This window comes from Pseudorasbora parva, chromosome 22 (genome assembly GCF_024679245.1).
Source record: "Pseudorasbora parva isolate DD20220531a chromosome 22, ASM2467924v1, whole genome shotgun sequence".
NCBI classification, from domain to species: Eukaryota; Metazoa; Chordata; class Actinopteri; order Cypriniformes; family Gobionidae; genus Pseudorasbora; species Pseudorasbora parva.
Window position 1 is genome coordinate 8,558,203 of NC_090193.1, and position 19,946 is coordinate 8,578,148.

Sequence of the window (19,946 nt, forward strand, 5' to 3'; positions counted from 1 at the left end):
GAGTTCGAATCCCATCCTCATTGTTTAATGTCTTTAGTGTTCGAGAGAGCCAGGCAAAGTTTTTTGAAGCACTTTGCTTTAATGTACCCCCATTTAGGCTAGCCCATTTTGCTCTACAGAGATCCTAGTAAAAAAAAGTCAACTGCAGGGATGCTGCTTGCATCATCCAACTGTTTACAACACATCATGGCAAGCTTTAACTGAATTACATTTTATTGATAACAGCAAAAAAGCTTGGGTTAATATCTGATAACATTCTGATTACAGGATCAATAAAACAACTTCTCTGGTGCTTGGACATGGGCGTAAGCAACTCCAAAGTACTACTGAGATCGGCTGAGAAAAGCCCAAAATCTGAGAAGCTGAAACTTCTCCGTGTTCATGGATTCACAACCGTTTAAGAAACAGCAGACAACAGGAACAAAGGATTCTTTTCAACAAGTTGATAAGTCTCCAAAGAGACTGACAAAAATTGCCAAGGCTGACTGTATTTCAAGTCAACCTAGCGGGGTATTGGGTAAAGTTTTCAACCAGCAAAGATCACGCCTCGGATAAACCTCATAGGCTACGATATTGCCTCTGCGAAAGAATGCCCTAAAACATCACAACAGCTTCGATGCACATATCTTGACATGGAACGACAGGATGGTATCAAGCTTTAAACTGCTATGCAATCAGCTTCTGGCACTGATGGCTTCATAGTGTGACTATGAAAGAGGCGAGGGAAATGCACAAAAAGATTTATTCATTGTCCTCTTCTCACTCAAAAAATTGCACTGCTTCGGTACATCTGGGAGCAGAGAATTATGGGTGTTCTGGCAGCAAAGGGGCGGGATCATAATGCTCAGTCTCTAAGAACATATTTGAGTTCAGGATTGATTCAGCATGCCCTCTACGAGGTTGGGTAGGAAAATGAAGAGTGCAAGGACACTGCAAACATTTTCTGAGGTAGGATCAATGCCAGCTATGCTATGTTTTTCTAGACTCAGGCTTTCTCTCTAGGTTCTTTCCAATAAAGTAAAATCAGCACACAAAAAAACATAAGCACATCTCCTTCCATCAACACAAATGTGAGTCTCCTAACCAAAATAATACATTGCTTCTTGCTGGTCAGTCTAAGGCTCGAATCTCTCATCACCTCAACATTTTTACAACACATTAAGGTAAACTTTTTTTCCGTTGTGTTAATGATAGTGGCTGCAAAGCACGAATTCTGTCATGGGACGGGACATGGGACCTTCAGGCATGGGACGAGGTGGCTGAGTGGTTAAGCCGATGGACTGCTAATCCAATGTGCTCTGCACACGTGGGTTCGAATATCATCCTCAACGATGGTTGTCTTTAGTGTTCGAGAGTGCCAGGCAAAGTTGTTTACATCACTTTGCTTTAACGTACTTACCACCGCTTTAACGTTTAACTACTTTAAAGTAATCATCCTAAACATAGCTGCAGAAAAACACCACATCCCAGTTTAATGCAGCCGCGTAACGAGGTGGCCGAGTGGTTAAGGCGATGGACTGCTAATCCATTGTGCCCTGCACGCGTGGCTTCGAATCCCATCCTCGTCGTTTGATGTCTTTAGTGTTCGAGAGTGCCAGGCAAAGTTGTTTGAAGCACTTTGCTTTAATGTACCTACCACCGCTTTAACGTTTAACCACTTTAAAGTAATTATCCTAAACATAGATGCAGAAAAACACAACATCCCAGTTTTATGCAGACGCGTGACGAGGTGGCCAAGTGGTTAAGGATATTGACTGCAAATCCATTGTGCTCTGCACGCGTGAGTTCGAATCCCATCCTCGTCGTTTGATGTCTTTAGTGTTCGAGAGGGCCAGGCAAAGTTGTTTAAAGCACTTTGCTTTAACGTACCTACCACCGCTTTAACGTTTAACTACTTTAAAGTAATCATCCTAAACATAGCTGCAGAAAAACACAACATCCCAATTTTATGCAGACGCGTGACGAGGTGGCCAAGTGGTTAAGGATATTGACTGCAAATCCATTGTGCTCTGCACGCGTGAGTTCGAATCCCATCCTCATTGTTTGATGTCTTTAGTGTTCGAGAGAGCCAGGCAAAGTTTTTTGAAGCACTTTGCTTTAATGTACCCCCATTTAGGCTAGCCTATTTTGCTCTACGGAGATCCTAGTAAAAAAAAGTCAACTGCAGGGATGCTGCTTGCATCATCCAACTGTTTACAACACATCATGGCAAGCTTTAACTGAATTACATTTTATTGATAACAGCAAAAAAGCTTGGGTTAATATCTGATAACATTCTGATTACAGGATCAATAAAACAACTTCTCTGGTGCTTGGACATGGGTGTAAGAAACTCCAAAGTACTACAGAGATTGGCTGAGAAAAGCCCAAAATCTGAGAAGCCGAAACTTCTCCGTGTTCATGGATTCACAACCGTTTAAGAAACAGCAGACAACAGGAACAAAGGATTCTTTTCAACAAGTTGATAAGTCTCCAAAGAGACTGACAAAAATTGCCAAGGCTGACTGTATTTCAAGTCAACCTAGCGGGGTATTGGGTAAAGTTTTCAACCAGCAAGATCACGCCTCGGATAAACCTCATAGGCTACGATAGTGCCTCTGCGAAAGAATGCCCTAAAACATCACAACATCTTCGATGCACATATCTGGACATGGAACGACAGGATGGTATCAAGCTTTAAACTGCTATGCAATCAGCTTCTGGCACTGATGGCTTCATAGTGTGACTATGAAAGAGGCGAGGGAAATGCACAAAAAGATTTATTCATTGTCCTCTTCTCACTCAAAAAATTGCACTGCTTCGGTACATCTGGGAGCAGAGAATTATGGGTATTCTGGCAGCAAAGGGGCGGGGTCATAATGCTCAGTCTCTAAGAACATATTTGAGTTCAGGATTGATTCAGCATGCCCTCTACGAGGTTGGGTAGGATAATGAAGAGTGCAAGGACACTGCAAACATTTTCTGAGATAGGATCAATGCCAGCTATGCTATGTTTTTCTAGACTCAGGCTTTCTCTCTAGGTTCTTTCCAATAAAGTAAAATCAGCACACAAAAAAACATAAGCACATCTCCTTCCATCAACACAAATGTGAGTCTCCTAACCAAAATAATACATTGCTTCTTTCTGGTCAGTCTAAGGCTCGAATCTCTCATCACTTCAACATTTTTACAACACATTAAGGTAAACTTTTTCTCCGTTGTGTTAATGATAGTGGCTGCAAAGCACGAATTCTGTCATGGGACGGGACATGGGACCTTCAGGCATGGGACGAGGTGGCCGAGTGGTTAAGCCGATGGACTGCTAATCCATTGTGCTCTGCACGCGTGGGTTCGAATCTCATCCTCAACGATGGTTGTCTTTAGTGTTCGAGAGTGCCAGGCAAAGTTGTTTACATCACTTTGCTTTAACGTACTTACCACCGCTTTAACGTTTAACTACTTTAAAGTAATCATCCTAAACATAGCTGCAGAAAAACACCACATCCCAGTTTAATGCAGCCGCGTAACGAGGTGGCCGAGTGGTTAAGGCGATGGACTGCTAATCCATTGTGCTCTGCACGCGTGGCTTCGAATCCCATCCTCGTCGTTTGATGTCTTTAGTGTTCGAGAGTGCCAGGCAAAGTTGTTTGAAGCACTTTGCTTTAATGTACCTACCACCGCTTTGACGTTTAACCACTTTAAAGTAATTATCCTAAACATAGATGCAGAAAAACACAACATCCCAGTTTTATGCAGACGCGTGACGAGGTGGCCAAGTGGTTAAGGATATTGACTGCAAATCCATTGTGCTCTGCACGCGTGAGTTCGAATCCCATCCTCATTGTTTAATGTCTTTAGTGTTCGAGAGAGCCAGGCAAAGTTTTTTGAAGCACTTTGCTTTAATGTACCCCCATTTAGGCTAGCCCATTTTGCTCTACGGAGATCCTAGTAAAAAAAAGTCAACTGCAGGGATGCTGCTTGCATCATCCAACTGTTTACAACACATCATGGCAAGCTTTAACTGAATTACATTTTATTGATAACAGCAAAAAAGCTTGGGTTAATATCTGATAACCGTCTGATTACAGGATCAATAAAACAACTTCTCTGGTGCTTGGACATGGGCGTAAGAAACTCCAAAGTACTACAGAGATTGGCTGAGAAAAGCCCAAAATCTGAGAAGCCGAAACTTCTCCGTGTTCATGGATTCACAACCGTTTAAGAAACAGCAGACAACAGGAACAAAGGATTCCTTTCAACAAGTTCATAAGTCTCCAAAGAGACTGACAAAAATTGCCAAGGCTGACTGTATTTCAAGTCAACCTAGCGGGGTATTGGGTAAAGTTTTCAACCAGCAAGGATCACACCTCGGATAAACCTCATAGGCTACAATATTGCCTCTGCGAAAGAATGCCCTAAAACATCACAACATCTTCGATGCACATATCTGGACATGGAACGACAGGATGGTATCAAGCTTTAAACTGCTATGCAATCAGCTTCTGGCACTGATGGCTTCATAGTGTGACTATGAAAGAGGCGAGGGAAATGCACAAAAAGATTTATTCATTGTCCTCTTCTCACTCAAAAAATTGCACTGCTTCGGTACATCTGGGAGCAGAGAATTATGGGTATTCTGGCAGCAAAGGGGCGGGATCATAATGCTCAGTCTCTAAGAACATATTTGAGTTCAGGATTGATTCAGCATGCCCTCTACGAGGTTGGGTAGGATAATGAAGAGTGCAAGGACACTGCAAACATTTTCTGAGGTAGGATCAATGCCAGCTATGCTATGTTTTTCTAGACTCAGGCTTTCTCTCTAGGTTCTTTCCAATAAAGTAAAATCAGCACACAAAAAAACATAAGCACATCTCCATCCATCAACACAAATGTGAGTCTCCTAACCAAAATAATACATTGCTTCTTGCTGGTCAGTCTAAAGCTCGAATCTCTCATCACCTCAACATTTTTACAACACATTAAGGTAAACTTTTTCTCTGTTGTGTTAATGATAGTGGCTGCAAAGCACGAATTCTGTCATGGGACGGGACATGGGACCTTCAGACATGGGACGAGGTGGCCGAGTGGTTAAGCCGATGGACTACTAATCCATTGTGCTCTACACGCGTGGGTTTGAATCCCATCCTCAACGATGGTTGTCTTTAGTGTACGAGAGTGCCAGGCAAAGTTGTTTAAAGCACTTTGCTTTAACGTACTTACCACTGCTTTAACGTTTAACTACTTTAAAGTAATCATCCTAAACATAGCTGCAGAAAAACACCACATCCCAGTTTAATGCAGCCGCGTGACGAGGTGGCTGAGTGGTTAAGGTGATGGACTGCTAATCCATTGTGCTCTGCACGTGTGGGTTTGAAACCCATCCTCAACGATGGTTGTCTTTGGTGTTCGAGAGTGCCAAGCAAAGTTGTTTAAAGCACTTTGCTTTAACGTACTTACCACCGCTTTAACGCTTAACTACTTTAAAGTAATCATCCTAAACATAGCTGCAGAAAAACACCACATCCCAGTTCAATGCAGACGCGTGACGAGGTGGCTGAGTGGTTAAGGCGATGGACTGCTAATCCATTGTGCTCTGCACATGTGGGTTTGAAACCCATCCTCAACGATGGTTGTCTTTGGTGTTCGAGAGTGCCAGGCAAAGTTGTTTAAAGCACTTTGCTTTAATGTACCCCCATTTAGGCTAGCCTATTTTGCTCTACGGAGATCCTAGTAAAAAAAAGTCAACTGCAGGGATGCTGCTTGCATCATCCAACTGTTTACAACACATCATGGCAAGCTTTAACTGAATTACATTTTATTGATAACAGCAAAAAAGCTTGGGTTAATATCTGATAACATTCTGATTACAGGATCAATAAAACAACTTCTCTGGTGCTTGGACATGGGCGTAAGAAACTCCAAAGTACTACAGAGATTGGCTGAGAAAAGCCCAAAATCTGAGAAGCCGAAACTTCTCCGTGTTCATGGATTCACAACCGTTTAAGAAACAGCAGACAACAGGAACAAAGGATTCTTTTCAACAAGTTGATAAGTCTCCAAAGAGACTGACAAAAATTGCCAAGGCTGACTGTATTTCAAGTCAACCTAGCGGGGTATTGGGTAAAGTTTTCAACCAGCAAAGATCACGCCTCGGATAAACCTCATAGGCTACGATATTGCCTCTGCGAAAGAATGCCCTAAAACATCACAACATCTTCGATGCACATATCTGGACATGGAACGACAGGATGGTATCAAGCTTTAAACTGCTATGCAATCAGCTTCTGGCACTGATGGCTTCATAGTGTGACTATGAAAGAGGCGAGGGAAATGCACAAAAAGATTTATTCATTGTCCTCTTCTCACTCAAAAAATTGCACTGCTTCGGTACATCTGGGAGCAGAGAATTATGGGTATTCTGGCAGCAAAGGGGCGGGATCATAATGCTCAGTCTCTAAGAACATATTTGAGTTCAGGATTGATTCAGCATGCCCTCTACGAGGTTGGGTAGGATAATGAAGAGTGCAAGGACACTGCAAACATTTTCTGAGGTAGGATCAATGCCAGCTATGCTATGTTTTTCTAGACTCAGGCTTTCTCTCTAGGTTCTTTCCAATAAAGTAAAATCAGCACACAAAAAAACATAAGCACATCTCCTTCCATCAACACAAATGTGAGTCTCCTAACCAAAATAATACATTGCTTCTTGCTGGTCAGTCTAAGGCTCGAATCTCTCATCACTTCAACATTTTTACAACACATTAAGGTAAACTTTTTCTCCGTTGTGTTAATGATAGTGGCTGCAAAGCACGAATTCTGTCATGGGACGGGACATGGGACCTTCAGGCATGGGACGAGGTGGCCGAGTGGTTAAGCCGATGGACTGCTAATCCATTGTGCTCTGCACGCGTGGGTTTGAATCCCATCCTCGTCGTTTGATGTCTTTAGTGTTCGAGAGTGCCAGGCAAAGTTGTTTGAAGCACTTTGCTTTAATGTACCTACCACCGCTTTAACGTTTAACCACTTTAAAGTAATCATCCTAAACATAGCTGCAGAAAAACACCAGAGCCAAAGTTCCTTCTAGACGCATGACGAGGTGGCCGAGTGGTTAAGGCGATGGACTGCTAATCCGTTGTGCTCTGCACGCGTGGGTTCGACACCCATCCTCAACGATGGTTGTCTTTAGTGTTCGAGAGTGCCATGCAAAGTTGTTTAAAGCACTTTGCTTTAACGTACTTACCACCGCTTTAACGTTTAACTACTTTAAAGTAATCATCCTAAACATAGCTGCAGAAAAACACCAGAACCCAGCTTCATGCAGACGTGTGACGAGGTGGCCGAGTGGTTTAGGCGATGGACTGCTAATCCATTGTGCTCTGCACACATGGGTTCGAAACCCATCCTCAACGATGGTTGTCTTTAGTGTTCGAGAGTGCCAGGCAAAGTTGTTTGAAGCACTTTGCTTTAACGTACTTACCACCGCTTTAACGTTTAACTACTTTAAAGTAATCATCCTAAACATAGCTGCAGAAAAACACCAGAGCCCAGTTTCATGCAGACGTGAGACGAGGTGGCCGAGTGGTTAAGGCGATGGACTGCTAATCCATTGTGCTCTGCACGCGTGGCTTCGAATCCCATCCTCGTCGTTTGATGTCTTTAGTGTTCGAGAGTGCCAGGCAAAGTTGTTTGAAGCACTTTGCTTTAATGTACCTACCACTGCTTTAAAGTAATCATCCTAAATATAGCTGCAGAAAAACACCAAATTCCAGTTTCATGCAGACGCGTGACGAGGTGGCCGAGTGGTTAAGGCGACGGACTGCTAATCCATTGTGCTCTGCACGCGTGGGTTCGAATCCCATCCTCGTCGTTTGATGTCTTTACTTTTCGAGAGTGCCAGGCAAAGTTGTTTGAAGCACTTAGCTTTAATGTACCTACTACCGCTTTAACGTTTAACCACTTTAAAGTAATCATCCTAAACATAGATGCAGAAAAACACCACATCCCAGTTTCATGCAGACGCGTGACCAGGTGGCCGAGTGGTTAAGGCGATGGACTGCTAATCCATTGTGCTCTGCACGCGTTGGTTCGAATCCCATCCTCGTCGATTGATGTCTTTAGTGTTCGAGAGTGCCAGGCAAAGTTGTTTGAAGCACTTTGCTTTAATGTACCTACCACCGCTTTAACGTTTAACCACTTTAAAGTAATCATCCTAAACATAGCTGCAGAAAAACACCAGAGCCCAGTTTCATGCAGACGTGTGACGAGGTGGCCGAGTGGTTAAGGTGATGGACTGCTAATCCATTGTGCTCTGCACGCGTGGGTTTGAATCCCATCCTCATTGTTTGATGTCTTTAGTGTTCGAGAGAGCCAGGCAAAGTTTTTTGAAGCACTTTGCTTTAATGTACCCCCATTTAGGCTAGCCCATTTTGCTCTACGGAGATCCTAGTTAAAAAAAGTCAACTGCAGGGATGCTGCTTGCATCATCCAACTGTTTACAACACATCATGGCAAGCTTTAACTGAATTACATTTTATTGATAACAGCAAAAAAGCTTGGGTTAATATCTGATAACATTCTGATTACAGGATCAATAAAACAACTTCTCTGGTGCTTGGACATGGGCGTAAGAAACTCCAAAGTACTACAGAGATTGGCTGAGAAAAGCCCAAAATCTGAGAAGCCGAAACTTCTCCGTGTTCATGGATTCACAACCGTTTAAGAAACAGCAGACAACAGGAACAAAGGATTCTTTTCAACAAGTTCATAAGTCTCCAAAGAGACTGACAAAAATTGCCAAGGCTGACTGTATTTCAAGTCAACCTAGCGGGGTATTGGGTAAAGTTTTCAACCAGCAAAGATCACGCCTCGGATAAACCTCATAGGCTACGATATTGCCTCTGCGAAAGAATGCCCTAAAACATCACAACATCTTCGATGCACATATCTGGACATGGAACGACAGGATGGTATCAAGCTTTAAACTGCTATGCAATCAGCTTCTGGCACTGATGGCTTCATAGTGTGACTATGAAAGAGGCGAGGGAAATGCACAAAAAGATTTATTCATTGTCCTCTTCTCACTCAAAAAATTGCACTGCTTCGGTACATCTGGGAGCAGAGAATTATGGGTATTCTGGCAGCAAAGGGGCGGGGTCATAATGCTCAGTCTCTAAGAACATATTTGAGTTCAGGATTGATTCAGCATGCCCTCTACGAGGTTGGGTAGGATAATGAAGAGTGCAAGGACACTGCAAACATTTTCTGAGATAGGATCAATGCCAGCTATGCTATGTTTTCTAGACTCAGGCTTTCTCTCTAGGTTCTTTCCAATAAAGTAAAATCAGCACACAAAAAAACATAAGCACATCTCCTTCCATCAACACAAATGTGAGTCTCCTAACCAAAATAATACATTGCTTCTTGCTGGTCAGTCTAAGGCTCGAATCTCTCATCACCTCAACATTTTTACAACACATTAAGGTAAACTTTTTCTCCGTTGTGTTAATGATAGTGGCTGCAAAGCACGAATTCTGTCCCTTCAGACATGGGACGAGGTGGCTGAGTGGTTAAGCCGATGGACTGCTAATCCATTGTGCTCTGCACGCGTGGGTTTGAATCCCATCCTCAACGATGGTTGTCTTTAGTGTTCGAGAGTGCCAGGCAAAGTTGTTTAAAGCACTTTGCTTTAACGTACTTACCACCGCTTTAACGTTTAACTACTTTAAAGTAATCATCCTAAACATAGATGCAGAAAAACATCACATCCCAGTTTCATGCAGACACGTGACGAGGTGGCCGAGTGGTTAAGGCGATGGACTGCTAATCCATTGTGCTCTGCACGCGTGGGTTCGAATCCCATCCTCGTCGTTTGATGTCTTTAGTGTTCGAGAGGGCCAGGCAAAGTTGTTTGAAGCACTTTGCTTTAATGTACCTACCACCGCTTAAACGTTTAACCACTTTAAAGTAATCATCCTAAACATAGCTGCAGAAAAACACCACATCCCAGTTTAATGCAGCCGCGTGACGAGGTGGCTGAGTGGTTAAGGCGATGGACTGCTAATCCATTGTGCTCTGCACGTGTGGGTTTGAAACCCATCCTCAACGATGGTTGTCTTTGGTGTTTGAGAGTGCCAGGCAAAGTTTTTTAAAGCACTTTGCTTTAACGTACTTACCACCGCTTTAACGTTTAACTACTTTAAAGTAATCATCCTAAACATAGCGGCAGAAAAACACCAGAGCCCAGTTTTATGCAGACGTGAGACGAGGTGGCCGAGTGGTTAAGGCGATGGACTGCTAATCCATTGTGCTCTGCACGCGTGGCTTCGACTCCCATCCTCGTCGTTTGATGTCTTTAGTGTTCGAGAGTGCCAGGCAAAGTTGTTTGAAGCACTTTGCTTTAATGTACCTACCACAGCTTTAACGTTTAACCACTTTAAAGTAATCATCCTAAACATAGATGCAGAAAAACACAACATCCCAGTTTTATGCAGACGCGTGACGAGGTGGCCAAGTGGTTAAGGATATTGACTGCAAATCCATTGTGCTCTGCACGCGTGAGTTCGAATCCCATCCTCATTGTTTAATGTCTTTAGTGTTCGAGAGAGCCAGGCAAAGTTTTTTGAAGCACTTTGCTTTAATGTACCCCCATTTAGGCTAGCCCATTTTGCTCTACGGAGATCCTAGTAAAAAAAAGTCAACTGCAGGGATGCTGCTTGCATCATCCAACTGTTTACAACACATCATGGCAAGCTTTAACTGAATTACATTTTATTGATAACAGCAAAAAAGCTTGGGTTAATATCTGATAACATTCTGATTACAGGATCAATAAAACAACTTCTCTGGTGCTTGGACATGGGCGTAAGAAACTCCAAAGTACTACAGAGATTGGCTGAGAAAAGCCCAAAATCTGAGAAGCCGAAACTTCTCCGTGTTCATGGATTCACAACCGTTTAAGAAACAGCAGACAACATGAACAAAGGATTCTTTTCAACAAGTTGATAAGTCTCCAAAGAGACTGACAAAAATTGCCAAGGCTGACTGTATTTCAAGTCAACCTAGCGGGGTATTGGGTAAAGTTTTCAACCAGCAAAGATCACGCCTCGGATAAACCTCATAGGCTACGATATTGCCTCTGCGAAAGAATGCCCTAAAACATCACAACATCTTCGATGCACATATCTGGACATGGAACGACAGGATGGTATCAAGCTTTAAACTGCTATGCAATCAGCTTCTGGCACTGATGGCTTCATAGTGTGACTATGAAAGAGGCGAGGGAAATGCACAAAAAGATTTATTCATTGTCCTCTTCTCACTCAAAAAATTGCACTGCTTCGGTACATCTGGGAGAAGAGAATTATGGGTATTCTGGCAGCAAAGGGGCGGGATCATAATGCTCAGTCTCTAAGAACATATTTGAGTTCAGCATTGATTCAGCATGCCCTCTACGAGGTTGGGTAGGATAATGAAGAGTGCAAGGACACTGCAAACATTTTCTGAGGTAGGATCAATGCCAGCTATGCTATGTTTTTCTAGACTCAGGCTTTCTCTCTAGGTTCTTTCCAATAAAGTAAAATCAGCACACAAAAAAACATAAGCACATCTCCTTCCATCAACACAAATGTGAGTCTCCTAACCAAAATAATACATTGCTTCTTGCTGGTCAGTCTAAGGCTCGAATCTCTCATCACCTCAACATTTTTACAACACATTAAGGTAAACTTTTTCTCCGTTGTGTTAATGATAGTGGCTGCAAAGCACGAATTCTGTCCCTTCAGAAATGGGACGAGGTGGCCGAGTGGTTAAGCCGATGGACTGCTAATCCATTGTGCTCTGCACGCGTGGGTTTGAATCCCATCCTCAACGATGGTTGTCTTTAGTGTTCGAGAGTGCCAGGCAAAGTTGTTTAAAGCACTTTGCTTTAACGTACTTACCACCGCTTTAACGTTTAACTACTTTAAAGTAATCATCCTAAACATAGATGCAGAAAAACATCACATCCCAGTTTCATGCAGACACGTGACGAGGTGGCCGAGTGGTTAAGGCGATGGACTGCTAATCCATTGTGCTCTGCACGCGTGGGTTCGAATGCCATCCTCGTCGTTTGATGTCTTTAGTGTTCGAGAGTGCCAGGCAAAGTTGTTTGAAGCACTTTGCTTTAATGTACCTACCACCGCTTAAACGTTTAACCACTTTAAAGTAATCATCCTAAACATAGCTGCAGAAAAACACCACATCCCAGTTTAATGCAGCCGCGTGACGAGGTGGCTGAGTGGTTAAGGCGATGGACTGCTAATCCATTGTGCTCTGCACGTGTGGGTTTGAAACCCATCCTTCTCACTCAAAAAATTGCACTGCTTCGGTACATCTGGGAGAAGAGAATTATGGGTATTCTGGCAGCAAAGGGGCGGGATCATAATGCTCAGTCTCTAAGAACATATTTGAGTTCAGGATTGATTCAGCATGCCCTCTACGAGGTTGGGTAGGATAATGAAGAGTGCAAGGACACTGCAAACATTTTCTGAGGTAGGATCAATGCCAGCTATGCTATGTTTTTCTAGACTCAGGCTTTCTCTCTAGGTTCTTTCCAATAAAGTAAAATCAGCACACAAAAAAACATAAGCACATCTCCATCCATCAACACAAATGTGAGTCTCCTAACCAAAATAATACATTGCTTCTTGCTGGTCAGTCTAAAGCTCGAATCTCTCATCACCTCAACATTTTTACAACACATTAAGGTAAACTTTTTCTCTGTTGTGTTAATGATAGTGGCTGCAAAGCACGAATTCTGTCATGGGACGGGACATGGGACCTTCAGACATGGGACGAGGTGGCCGAGTGGTTAAGCCGATGGACTACTAATCCATTGTGCTCTACACGCGTGGGTTTGAATCCCATCCTCAACGATGGTTGTCTTTAGTGTACGAGAGTGCCAGGCAAAGTTGTTTAAAGCACTTTGCTTTAACGTACTTACCACCGCTTTAACGTTTAACTACTTTAAAGTAATCATCCTAAACATAGCTGCAGAAAAACACCACATCCCAGTTTAATGCAGCCGCGTGACGAGGTGGCTGAGTGGTTAAGGTGATGGACTGCTAATCCATTGTGCTCTGCACGTGTGGGGTTTGAAACCCATCCTCAACGATGGTTGTCTTTGGTGTTCGAGAGTGCCAAGCAAAGTTGTTTAAAGCACTTTGCTTTAACGTACTTACCACCGCTTTAACGTTTAACTACTTTAAAGTAATCATCCTAAACATAGCTGCAGAAAAACACCACATCCCAGTTCAATGCAGACGTGTGACGAGGTGGCTGAGTGGTTAAGGCGATGGACTGCTAATCCATTGTGCTCTGCACATGTGGGTTTGAAACCCATCCTCAACGATGGTTGTCTTTGGTGTTCGAGAGTGCCAGGCAAAGTTGTTTAAAGCACTTTGCTTTAATGTACCCCCATTTAGGCTAGCCTATTTTGCTCTACGGAGATCCTAGTAAAAAAAAGTCAACTGCAGGGATGCTGCTTGCATCATCCAACTGTTTACAACACATCATGGCAAGCTTTAACTGAATTACATTTTATTGATAACAGCAAAAAAGCTTGGGTTAATATCTGATAACATTCTGATTACAGGATCAATAAAACAACTTCTCTGGTGCTTGGACATGGGCGTAAGAAACTCCAAAGTACTACAGAGATTGGCTGAGAAAAGCCCAAAATCTGAGAAGCCGAAACTTCTCCGTGTTCATGGATTCACAACCGTTTAAGAAACAGCAGACAACAGGAACAAAGGATTCTTTTCAACAAGTTGATAAGTCTCCAAAGAGACTGACAAAAATGGCCAAGGCTGACTGTATTTCAAGTCAACCTAGCGGGGTATTGGGTAAAGTTTTCAACCAGCAAAGATCACGCCTCGGATAAACCTCATAGGCTACGATATTGCCTCTGCGAAAGAATCCCCTAAAACATCACAACATCGTCGATGCACATATCTGGACATGGAACGACAGGATGGTATCAAGCTTTAAACTGCTATGCAATCAGCTTCTGGCACTGATGGCTTCATAGTGTGACTATGAAAGAGGCGAGGGAAATGCACAAAAAGATTTATTCATTGTCCTCTTCTCACTCAAAAAATTGCACTGCTTCGGTACATCTGGGAGAAGAGAATTATGGGTATTCTGGCAGCAAAGGGGCGGGATCATAATGCTCAGTCTCTAAGAACATATTTGAGTTCAGCATTGATTCAGCATGCCCTCTACGAGGTTGGGTAGGATAATGAAGAGTGCAAGGACACTGCAAACATTTTCTGAGGTAGGATCAATGCCAGCTATGCTATGTTTTTCTAGACTCAGGCTTTCTCTCTAGGTTCTTTCCAATAAAGTAAAATCAGCACACAAAAAAACATAAGCACATCTCCTTCCATCAACACAAATGTGAGTCTCCTAACCAAAATAATACATTGCTTCTTGCTGGTCAGTCTAAGGCTCGAATCTCTCATCACCTCAACATTTTTACAACACATTAAGGTAAACTTTTTCTCCGTTGTGTTAATGATAGTGGCTGCAAAGCACGAATTCTGTCCCTTCAGACATGGGACGAGGTGGCCGAGTGGTTAAGCCGATGGACTGCTAATCCATTGTGCTCGGCACGCGTGGGTTTGAATCCCATCCTCAACGATGGTTGTCTTTAGTGTTCGAGAGTGCCAGGCAAAGTTGTTTAAAGCACTTTGCTTTAACGTACTTACCACCGCTTTAACGTTTAACTACTTTAAAGTAATCATCCTAAACATAGATGCAGAAAAACATCACATCCCAGTTTCATGCAGACACGTGACGAGGTGGCCGAGTGGTTAAGGCGATGGACTGCTAATCCATTGTGCTCTGCACGCGTGGGTTCGAATGCCATCCTCGTCGTTTGATGTCTTTAGTGTTCGAGAGTGCCAGGCAAAGTTGTTTGAAGCACTTTGCTTTAATGTACCTACCACCGCTTAAACGTTTAACCACTTTAAAGTAATCATCCTAAACATAGCTGCAGAAAAACACCACATCCCAGTTTAATGCAGCCGCGTGACGAGGTGGCTGAGTGGTTAAGGCGATGGACTGCTAATCCATTGTGCTCTGCATGTGTGGGTTTGAAACTCATCCTCAACGATGGTTGTCTTTGGTGTTCGAGAGTGCCAGGCAAAGTTTTTTAAAGCACTTTGCTTTAACGTACTTACCACCGCTTTAACGTTTAACTACTTTAAAGTAATCATCCTAAACATAGCGGCAGAAAAACACCAGAGCCCAGTTTTATGCAGACGTGAGACGAGGTGGCCGAGTGGTTAAGGCGATGGACTGCTAATCCATTGTGCTCTGCACGCGTGGCTTCGAATCCCATCCTCGTCGTTTGATGTCTTTAGTGTTCGAGAGTGCCAGGCAAAGTTGTTTGAAGCACTTTGCTTTAATGTACCTACCACAGCTTTAACGTTTAACCACTTTAAAGTAATCATCCTAAACATAGATGCAGAAAAACACAACATCCCAGTTTTATGCAGACACGTGACGAGGTGGCCAAGTGGTTAAGGATATTGACTGCAAATCCATTGTGCTTCTGCACACGTGAGTTCGAATCCCATCCTCATTGTTTAATGTCTTTAGTGTTCGAGAGAGCCAGGCAAAGTTTTTTGAAGCACTTTGCTTTAATGTACCCCCATTTAGGCTAGCCCATTTTGCTCTACGGAGATCCTAGTAAAAAAAAGTCAACTGCAGGGATGCTGCTTGCATCATCCAACTGTTTACAACACATCATGGCAAGCTTTAACTGAATTACATTTTATTGATAACAGCAAAAAAGCTTGGGTTAATATCTGATAACATTCTGATTACAGGATCAATAATACAACTTCTCTGGTGCTTGGACATGGGCGTAAGAAACTCCAAAGTACTACTGAGATTGGCTGAGAAAAGCGCAAAATCTGAGAAGCCGAAACTTCTCCGTGTTCATGGATTCACAACCGTTTAAGAAACAGCAGACAACAGGAACAAAGGATTCTTTTCAACAAGTTGATAAGTCTCCTAAGAGACTGACAAAAATTGCCAAGGCTGACTGTATTTCAAGTCAACCTAGCGGGGTATTGGGTAAAGTTTTCAACCAGCAAAGATCACGCCTCTGATAAACCTCATAGGCTACGATATTGCCTCTGCGAAAGAATGCCCTACAACATCACAACATCTTCGATGCACATATCTGGACATGGAACGACAGGATGGTATCAAGCTTTAAACTGCTATGCAATCAGCTTCTGGCACTGATGGCTTCATAGTGTGACTATGAAAGAGGCGAGGGAAATGCACAAAAAGATTTATTCATTGTCCTCTTCTCACTCAAAAAATTGCACTGCTTCGGTACATCTGGGAGCAGAGAATTATGGGTATTCTGGCAGCAAAGGGGCGGGGTCATAATGCTCAGTCTCTAAGAACATATTTGAGTTCAGGATTGATTCAGCATGCCCTCTACGAGGTTGGGTAGGATAATGAAGAGTGCAAGGACACTGCAAACATTTTCTGAGGTAGGATCAATGCCAGCTATGCTATGTTTTTCTAGACTCAGGCTTTCTCTCTAGGTTCTTTCCAATAAAGTAAAATTAGCACACAAAAAACATAAGCACATCTCCTTCCATCAACACAAATGTGAGTCTCCTAACCAAAATAATACATTGCTTCTTGCTGGTCAGTCTAAGGCTCGAATCTCTCATCACCTCAACATTTTTAAAACACATTAAGGTAAACTTTTTCTCCGTTGTGTTAATGATAGTGGCTGCAAAGCACGAATTCTGTCATGGGACGGGACATGGGACCTTCAGACATGGGACGAGGTGGCCGAGTGGTTAAGCCGATGGACTGCTAATCCATTGTGCTCTGCACGCGTGGGTTCGAATCTCATCCTCAACGATGGTTGTCTTTAGTGTTCGAGAGTGCCAGGCAAAGTTGTTTACAGCACTTTGCTTTAACGTATTTACCACCGCTTTAACGTTTAACTACTTTAAAGTAATCATCCTAAACATAGCTGCAGAAAAACACCACATCCCAGTTTAATGCAGCCGCGTGACGAGGTGGCCGAGTGGTTAAGGCGATGGACTGCTAATCCATTGTGCTCTGCACGCGTGGCTTCGAATCCCATCCTCGTCGTTTGATGTCTTTAGTGTTCGAGAGTGCCAGGCAAAGTTGTTTGAAGCACTTTGCTTTAATGTACCTACCACCGCTTTAACGTTTAACCACTTTAAAGTAATTATCCTAAACATAGATGCAGAAAAACACAACATCCCAGTTTTATGCAGACGCGTGACGAGGTGGCCAAGTGGTTAAGGATATTGACTGCAAATCCATTGTGCTCTGCACGTGTGAGTTCGAATCCCATCCTCATTGCTTAATGTCTTTAGTGTTCGAGAGAGCCAGGCTAAGTTTTTTGAAGCACTTTGCTTTAATGTACCCCCATTTAGGCTAGCCCATTTTGCTCTACGGAGATCCTAGTAAAAAAAAGTCAACTGCACGGATGCTGCTTGCATCATCCAACTGTTTACAACACATCATGGCAAGCTTTAACTGAATTACATTTTATTGATAACAGCAAAAAAGCTTGGGTTAATATCTGATAACATTCTGATTAAAGGATCAATAAAACAACTTCTCTGGTGCTTGGACATGGGCGTAAGAAACTCCAAAGTACTACAGAGATTGGCTGAGAAAAGCCCAAAATCTGAGAAGCCGAAACTTCTCCGTGTTCATGGATTCACAACCATTTCAGAAACAGCAGACAACAGGAACAAAGGATTCTTTTCAACAAGTTGATAAGTCTCCAAAGAGACTGACAAAAATTGCCAAGGCTGACTGTATTTCAAGTCAACCTAGCGGGGTATTGGGTAAAGTTTTCAACCAGCAAAGATCACGCCTCGGACAAACCTCATAGGCTACGATATTGCCTCTGCGAAAGAATGCCCTAAAACATCACAACATCTTCGATGCACATATCTGGACATGGAACGACAGGATGGTATCAAGCTTTAAACTGCTATGCAATCAGCTTCTGGCACTGATGGCTTCATAGTGTGACTATGAAAGAGGCGAGGGAAATGCACAAAAAGATTTATTCATTGTCCTCTTCTCACTCAAAAAATTGCACTGCTTCGGTACATCTGGGAGCAGAGAATTATGGGTATTCTGGCAGCAAAGGGGCAGGATCATAATGCTCAGTCTCTAAGAACATATTTGAGTTCAGGATTGATTCAGCATGCCCTCTACGAGGTTGGGTAGGATAATGAAGAGTGCAAGGACACTGCAAACATTTTCTGAGGTAGGATCAATGCCAGCTATGCTATGTTTTTCTAGACTCAGGCTTTCTCTCTAGGTTCTTTCCAATAAAGTAAAATCAGCACACAAAAAAACATAAGCACATCTCCTTCCATCAACACAAATGTGAGTCTCCTAACCAAAATAATACATTGCTTCTTGCTGGTCAGTCTAAGGCTCGAATCTCTCATCACCTCAACATTTTTACAACACATTAAGGTAAACTTTTTCTCCGTTGTGTTAATGATAGTGGCTGCAAAGCACGAATTCTGTCCCTTCAGACATGGGACGAGGTGGCCGAGTGGTTAAGCCGATGGACTGCTAATCCATTGTGCTCTGCACGCGTGGGTTTGAATCCCATCCTCAACGATGGTTGTCTTTAGTATTCGAGAGTGCCAGGCAAAGTTGTTTAAAGCACTTTGCTTTAACGTACTTACCACCGCTTTAACGTTTAACTACTTTAAAGTAATCATCCTAAACATAGATGGAGAAAAACATCACATCCCAGTTTCATGCAGACACGTGACGAGGTGGCCGAGTGGTTAAGGCGATGGACTGCTAATCCATTGTGCTCTGCACGCGTGGGTTCGAATCCCATCCTCGTCGTTTGATGTCTTTAGTGTTCGAGAGTGCCAGGCAAAGTTGTTTGAAGCACTTTGCTTTAATGTACCTACCACCGCTTAAACGTTTAACCACTTTAAAGTAATCATCCTAAACATAGCTGCAGAAAAACACCACATTCCAATTTCATGCAGACGCGTGACGAGGTGGCCGAGTGGTTAAGGCGATGGACTGCTAATCCATTGTGCTCTGCACGTGTGGGTTTGAAACCCATCCTCAACGATGGTTGTCTTTGGTGTTCGAGAGTGCCAGGCAAAGTTGTTTAAAGCACTTTGCTTTAACGTACTTACCACCGCTTTAACGTTTAACCACTTTAAAGTAATCATCCTAAACATAGATGCAGAAAAACCTCACATCCCAGTTTCATGCAGACGCGTGACGAGGTGGCCGAGTGGTTAAGGCGATGGACTGCTAATCCATTGTGCTCTGCACGCGTGGGTTCGAATCCCATCCTCGTCGTTTGATGTCTTTAGTGTTCGAGAGTGCCAGGCAAAGTTGTTTGAAGCACTTTGCTTTAATGTACCTACCACCGCTTTAACGTTTAACCACTTTAACGCAATCATCATAAACATAGCTGCAGAAAAACACCCCATCCCATTTTAATTCAGCCGTGTGACGAGGTGGCCGAGTGGTTAAGGCGATGGACTGCTAATCCATTGTGCTCTGCACGCGTGGGTTCGAAACCCATCCTCAACGATGGTTGTCTTTAGTGTTCGAGAGTGCCAGGCAAAGTTGTTTAAAGAACTTTGCTTTAACGTACTTACCACCGCTTTAACGTTTAACTACTTTAAAATAATCATCCTAAACATAGCTGCAGAAAAACACCAGAGCCCAGTTTCATGCAGACGTGTGACGAGGTGGCCGAGTGGTTAAGGCGATGGACTGCTAATCCATTGTGCTCTGCACGCGTGGGTTCGAAACCCATCCTCAACGATGGTTGTCTTTAGTGTTCGAGAGTGCCAGGCAAAGTTGTTTAAAGCACTTTGCTTTAACGTACTTACCACCGCTTTAACGTTTAA

General features: G+C 43.1%; 12 non-coding genes across 12 annotated transcripts; 3 read left to right on the forward strand and 9 right to left on the reverse strand.

Annotated features, from left to right (window-relative positions):
• Positions 1-450: 450 nt before the first annotated feature.
• LOC137058957 (U4 spliceosomal RNA) lies at positions 451-591 on the reverse strand. Its single transcript, XR_010900919.1, has one exon. It is a non-coding gene; the product is annotated as a U4 spliceosomal RNA (small nuclear RNA).
• Positions 592-2,469: 1,878 nt separating this feature from the next.
• LOC137059023 (U4 spliceosomal RNA) lies at positions 2,470-2,609 on the reverse strand. The gene has a single exon (XR_010900982.1). It is a non-coding gene; the product is annotated as a U4 spliceosomal RNA (small nuclear RNA).
• Positions 2,610-4,250: 1,641 nt separating this feature from the next.
• Positions 4,251-4,391, reverse strand: LOC137059021 (U4 spliceosomal RNA). The gene has a single exon (XR_010900979.1). It is a non-coding gene; the product is annotated as a U4 spliceosomal RNA (small nuclear RNA).
• A 1,641-nt stretch (positions 4,392-6,032) lies between these two features.
• LOC137058958 (U4 spliceosomal RNA) lies at positions 6,033-6,173 on the reverse strand. Its single transcript, XR_010900920.1, has one exon. It is a non-coding gene; the product is annotated as a U4 spliceosomal RNA (small nuclear RNA).
• A 2,574-nt stretch (positions 6,174-8,747) lies between these two features.
• Positions 8,748-8,888, reverse strand: LOC137058959 (U4 spliceosomal RNA). The gene has a single exon (XR_010900921.1). It is a non-coding gene; the product is annotated as a U4 spliceosomal RNA (small nuclear RNA).
• Positions 8,889-9,764: 876 nt separating this feature from the next.
• trnas-gcu (transfer RNA serine (anticodon GCU)) lies at positions 9,765-9,846 on the forward strand. The gene has a single exon. It is a non-coding gene; the product is annotated as a tRNA-Ser (tRNA).
• A 1,138-nt stretch (positions 9,847-10,984) lies between these two features.
• LOC137058961 (U4 spliceosomal RNA) lies at positions 10,985-11,125 on the reverse strand. The gene has a single exon (XR_010900922.1). It is a non-coding gene; the product is annotated as a U4 spliceosomal RNA (small nuclear RNA).
• Positions 11,126-13,792: 2,667 nt separating this feature from the next.
• Positions 13,793-13,933, reverse strand: LOC137059009 (U4 spliceosomal RNA). The gene has a single exon (XR_010900967.1). It is a non-coding gene; the product is annotated as a U4 spliceosomal RNA (small nuclear RNA).
• Positions 13,934-16,031: 2,098 nt separating this feature from the next.
• On the reverse strand, positions 16,032-16,172 carry LOC137059014 (U4 spliceosomal RNA). Its single transcript, XR_010900973.1, has one exon. It is a non-coding gene; the product is annotated as a U4 spliceosomal RNA (small nuclear RNA).
• Positions 16,173-17,812: 1,640 nt separating this feature from the next.
• Positions 17,813-17,953, reverse strand: LOC137058964 (U4 spliceosomal RNA). Its single transcript, XR_010900924.1, has one exon. It is a non-coding gene; the product is annotated as a U4 spliceosomal RNA (small nuclear RNA).
• An 877-nt stretch (positions 17,954-18,830) lies between these two features.
• trnas-gcu (transfer RNA serine (anticodon GCU)) lies at positions 18,831-18,912 on the forward strand. The gene has a single exon. It is a non-coding gene; the product is annotated as a tRNA-Ser (tRNA).
• A 392-nt stretch (positions 18,913-19,304) lies between these two features.
• trnas-gcu (transfer RNA serine (anticodon GCU)) lies at positions 19,305-19,386 on the forward strand. Its single transcript has one exon. It is a non-coding gene; the product is annotated as a tRNA-Ser (tRNA).
• Positions 19,387-19,946: the final 560 nt, after the last annotated feature.